Raw genomic sequence first — 5,818 nt, forward strand, 5'->3', positions numbered from 1 at the left:
AAATCAAAGTTCTATCATTCAATAAAAAAAATAGATATCCAGTAGGTGACTAGTGGGACTAAGATATAGCAAGAAAACAAAATTACCAATTAAAGCAAATAAGCAAATTAAAAAGCCCTCTTTGGAAAGTGAATTATATGGCTTGGCTTTTTGTATTGCTGATATTGACTGAGCCACTAACACATTTCCACTCATTTTGTGATCTGGAGGCACCGCCTATGGGTGTGCATGGGTAGCCTGGGCAAGAAAATAACTGAACCAACAAGTGCATCAGCAGAATTGTCTGGGAGTGTTTTTTTGCTGTGTTCCTCCCCACCTTGGCTTTAGTCATGAACTTAAGTCAAGGATCTGAGTGTGCTTGTGACTTACCTGCTGCCAGTTAATAAGGCAGCACCAAGACAGTGTAAATCTCTTCAATGTTTGATTAATATAAGGTGGAATGTAGAGCCATTTTCTTTTTACACAACTTTGCATACTGTGCTCTATAAGAATAAATGTTATCATGAGATTTGCTTACGCCTTACTCATCAATATAGTCAGTGCTTATTTGCTTGTAAGGAGTAGTTCATTTAAAAAATTACTTTTATTTTTAATTAACACACAATATTTGTGCTTATTCATGGATTATGGTGTCGTAATTTAATACATGAAAACAATGTGTAATGATCAAATTATGAGAATTAACATTCTCATCTCTTCAAATATCATTTTTTTGTTGTTAACCTTCAAACTTTTCTCCTCTAGTTATTTTGAAATGTATAATTAATTTAAACAGACTTTAATTGCCTATTATTTGGTGATCCCTATTCTACTATTTCTATGTAATTAACTTTTTTTTTTTTTAGTTTCCACAGTGAATAAGAATACACAGAATTTGTCTTTCTCTGCCTAGCTTACTTCACTCCAATTCTATCCATGTTGCTGCAAATGACAGGATTTCATTCTTATTTTATACTTGAATTATATGCCATATATATATACATATAAATATAAAATGTGGTGTATATATATATATATATATATATATACACCACATTTTATATTTGTAGGTGGATATCTTGCTTGATTTCATATTCTGACTACTATGGATAGTGGTGTAATAAACATATATGTGCAGGTATCTCTTTGATATAATGATTTTATTTCTGTTGGACATATATTCAGTAGCAGGATTGCTGAATCATATGGTAATTCTATTTCAGTATTTTTTGGGGGGAGTACTGGGGATTGAACTCAACCACTGAGACATATCCCTAGCCCTATTTTGTATTTTATTTAGAGACAGGTTATTACTGAGTTGCTTAGCAACTCACTTTTGCTGAGGCTGGCTTTGAACTCGATCTTCCTTCCTTAGCCTCCCAAGCTGCTGGCTATTTCAGTATTTTGAGGTGTCTCTCTACTGTTTTCCATATTGCTATACTAATGTACTTTCCAACTAATGATGTATAAGAGTTCCTGTTTCTCCATATCCTTGCCAGAATTTATTTATTAATTTTTTTGTTTGTTTGATGATAGCCAATCTAACTGGGGTGAGATAATTACTCATTGATTTTCTCAGATCATTATCTGAAACATTTTGAGCACTTTTTAATATACATTTTTTTGCCAATTTTAAGTCTTTAGAGAAATGTCTATTCAAATCATTTGCTCATTTTATTGGATTATTATTATTATTATTATTATTATTATTATTATTATTGTTATTTTGAGTTCCTTATATATTCTGAATATTAAACCTTGAATAGTTTGTGAAATTTTTCTCCCAGTCTAATAAATTGAATCTTAACTCTGTTTATTCTTTCCTTGGCTGTGCAGAAGCTTCTTAGTTTGATATAATCCCATTTGTTTAGGTTTTTTTTTTTTTTTTTTTTTTGCCTGTGCCTTTGGGATTTATCCAAAAAAATCTACCAATCACCAATGTCCTAAAGTGTTCTGCCTGTTTTCGTCTAGTAGTTTCACAGTTTTGGAACATACATTTATGTTCTAAATTCATTTTGAATTGAATTTTGTATGTGGTGAGAGACAGGTGTTTAGTTTCATTCTTCTTGTATATATATCCAGTTTTCTTAGCACAATTTGTTGAAGAGAGTAACTTTTATCAGATATATATTCTTGGTTCATTTGCTGAAAGTCCCTGGCTGTAAATAGGTGGATTAATTTTTGGATTTTTCTCTTCTGTTTTATTGGTCTTAGGTGCTTTTATGCTATACTCTGCTGTTTTGATTATTATATTTTTGTAGTATGTTTTGAAGTCAGGTATTGTGCTGCTTCCAGCTTTGCTCCTCTCCTCCTGACTTCCTTGGGATTGCTTTGAGTATTCTGGGTATTTGTTGTTCCATATCAATTCTGTGGTCATTTTTTCAAATTCTGTGAAGAATGCCATTGGAATTTTTTGTGGGTAACAGGGATTGAACTCAGGGGCACGCGACCATTAATTTGTTGATTTTTTTTAAATCATAAAGGGATGTTGAATTTTATTGAAGGATTTTTCTGTGTTTATTGAGATGATCATCTGTTTTTTGTCTTCAATCGGTTGATGTACTGTATTATGTTTATTGGTTTGTGTATGTTGAAATGTTTGCAGCCCTGGGATAAATCTCACTTGAACAGAGTATATAATCTTTTGATATACTTTTAGATTTAGCCTGGCAGTATTTTGTTGGGAATGTTTACATCTATGTACATTGGGATATTGGTTTATAACTTCCTTTTTTGTTATATCTTTATTTTTTAGAGGTCAGCATAATGATAGCTTCATAGATTGAATTTGGCAGAGTTCTCTTTTTTATTTTTTTTATTTGTTCTAAATAGTTATACATGACAGAATGCATTTTGATACATCATACATAAATGGAGTATAACTTCTTATTCTTCTCATTGTACGTAATGTAGAATCATAGCAGTCATGAAATCATATATGTGCATAGGGTAATAATATTTTGGAATGGTTTGAAAATAACTGGCATTAGTTATTCTTTAAATAATTTGTACTTAGCAGTGAAACCATTATGTCCTGAGCTTTTCTTTGTTGGGAGACTTTTTATTGCTCCTTAAATTTCTTAGTTTGTTATTGGTCTATTCAGGAATTCATGTTTTCATGATTTAACTCTGGTAGGTTATATGTGTCCAGAGTTTGTCCATTTCTTCTAGGTTTTCCAACTTGTTGGCTTATTGGATCTAAGAATCATTTATATATCAGTTGAAATAACTCCTTTTTCATTTCTGATTTATTTATTTGGGTCTTCTCTCTTGTTTTTCTTGGTTAGCTTGACAAATGTATCATTGATTTTATAAATTTTTTAAAAAAAATATCAACTTTTCTCCTCTCGGCATAGTCCACTTATCGACACTGGACTGCGGTGGCATCTTGGAAGCGGCTGCGGCTGGAGCAGTGTGGACTCTCCAGGTTCAGCACTCATTTGATGACAACTGACTGAGGTTCCTATTGTGTCTTAGTGCACTCTTTTGCTTGTTGGGGCTAAGATGGACCTTGTTCTCAGTGCCACAGATTATTATTTTTTTTACACCATACGTATATCTAGCCACATGGCCAGAGGGTGACATTTTCCGACAAACTATTAGTCTCCTGATTGTAACAAATCTTGGCATTTATATCCTTTATTTCTTTGTGCCACATTGAGCTATTATTTTGTGTATGATCATTCATTAATGAAACATCCACAGTTTTTAAAGAATCAAGTGTATCGAGAGATTAAGTTCACTGTCCAGTCATTACCCTGGATAAGTATCCCCACCATTGCATTGTTCCTGCTAGAGTTGAGAGGTTACAGCAAATTATTTGACAATATAGGAGAGTTTCCAAGTGGTTGGTTTCACCTCATTGTCAGTGTCATCTCCTTCCTTTTTTTTTTATTGATATGCTGATCTACTGGATTCACAGAGGCCTTCATCATAGACTTGTATACAAGCACAAATATAAACCTCATCACATTTGGAAGATTTCCATTCCATTTGCAAGTCATGCTTTTCACCCAGTGGATGGCTTCCTTCAGAGTCTACCTTATCATATATACCCTTTTATCTTTCTGTTACACAAAGTGGTTTACTTAGGTTTGTACCTCTTGGTTAATATCTGGACTATTTCCATTCATGATGGTGATTTTCGTGTCCCCCAGATTTTAAAGCCATTTATTAATGGCTCAGCACATCATACAGACCACCACATGTTCTTTGACTATAACTACGGACAGTACTTCACACTTTGGGATAGAATTGGAGGTTCATTCAAAAATCCTTCCTCCTTTGAGGGGAAAGGACCACTTAGTTATGTGAAGAAGATGGCAGAAGAAAAATGCAACAGCCCTGCAGAAAATGGTTGTAAAAATGAAAAATTATGCAATGGAGAATTTACAAAGACTAAGTAATTATTGTCCAATTATTCTTAAATGGCTTAACAAATACTTTCATAAAGAAATGTGTGTATTGTAACATAAATATATTGGAAAAACATGTTTTGTAAAGGCATTCTACTAGCTGTTTATCAATCAATAAAAATTGATCATCCTGTTAAAAAATCGACTTTTCATTTTATAGATCTTTTATACAGTTTTTAGACTCTGTTTTATTTATTTCTACTCTGATCTTTTTTTTTTTTTTTTTTTTTTAAGAGAGAGTGGAGAGAGAGAGAGAGAGAGAATTTTTTTAATATTTATTTTTTAGCTTTTCGGCAGACACAACATCTTTGTTTGTATGTGGTGCTGAGGATCGAACCCGGGCCGCACGCATGCCAGACGAGCGCGCTACCGCTTGAGCCACATCCTCAGCCCCGACTACTCTGATCTTTATTATTTGTTTTCTAAGTAATTTTTAAATTTCCCTTTTGATTTCTTCATTGATCCAATGGTACTTCAAGAATATGTGGTTTATTTCCATAGATTTTTATAATTTTTAAAGTTACTCTTGGAGCTGCGATGTAGCTTGGTGGTAGAGTACTTGCCTAGCATGTGCAAGGTCCTAGATTTGATCCTTAGTACTAAAAAAAAAAAAAAAAAAAAATTCTTGTAGATTTTTAGTTTTATTCCATTTGGTCAGAGAAGATGCATGATATGATATTATTATTTTTATTTTAAAGCCTTATTTTGTGGCATAACATATGGTCTCTTTTGGAGAATGTCTCATATGTTGATGATAAAATATGAGTTCTGCTGTTGGGTGAAATGTTCTACAAATATGTTATGTCCAGTGGTCTGTAGTAAAGTTTGACTCTGATGTTTCTTCATTAAGCTTTTGTCTGATGGTCTATGCATTGATGAAAATGGAATTGAAAATTGTAACTGGAAAAAGATGTAGACAGCCATTTAAGATTCTTTCTAACTGAATGTGGCCTTTAAAAAGCAAATGTTCAATGGGAAGATTAGACAAACTGCAGATAGGGCAAAGGGGAAGGAGGTGGGGGAGGGGGCAAGGCAGTAAAAAAATATGGTGGAATGAGATGGACATCACTACCCTAAGTACATGTATAATAAAGACATGAATGGTGCGAATATACTTTGTATACAAGCAGAGGCATGAAAAATTGTGCTCTACATATGTAATATGAATTGTAATGCATTCTGCTGTCATTTGTAAGAAATTATAATAAAAAATTTAAAAAAGCAAAAATTAAAAATGAAATTATGTAATTTGAAGAAAAATAGATGGAACTTGAGAACATTATGTTAAGTGAAATAAGCTAAATCTAGAAGGTCAAAGGTCATTTGTTTTCTCTCATATGTAGAAGCCAGAGAGGTATAAGATCTTATGAAAATTGAAGGGAGACCAGTAGAGGAGAGAAAGGAAACTGGGAGAGGGAAAAGAG

At 32.9% G+C, this 5,818-nt stretch overlaps 1 pseudogene; it reads left to right on the forward strand.

The window, feature by feature from the left end:
- Positions 1-3,483: 3,483 nt before the first annotated feature.
- LOC124101616 (lathosterol oxidase-like) lies at positions 3,484-4,402 on the forward strand (annotated as a pseudogene).
- Positions 4,403-5,818: the final 1,416 nt, after the last annotated feature.

Source organism: Marmota monax, unplaced genomic scaffold, assembly GCF_021218885.2.
Source record: "Marmota monax isolate L192 unplaced genomic scaffold, Marmota_monax_Labrador192_F-V1.1 WCK01_AAM20220418_F8-fsc00128, whole genome shotgun sequence".
Classification (NCBI taxonomy): Eukaryota; Metazoa; Chordata; class Mammalia; order Rodentia; family Sciuridae; genus Marmota; species Marmota monax.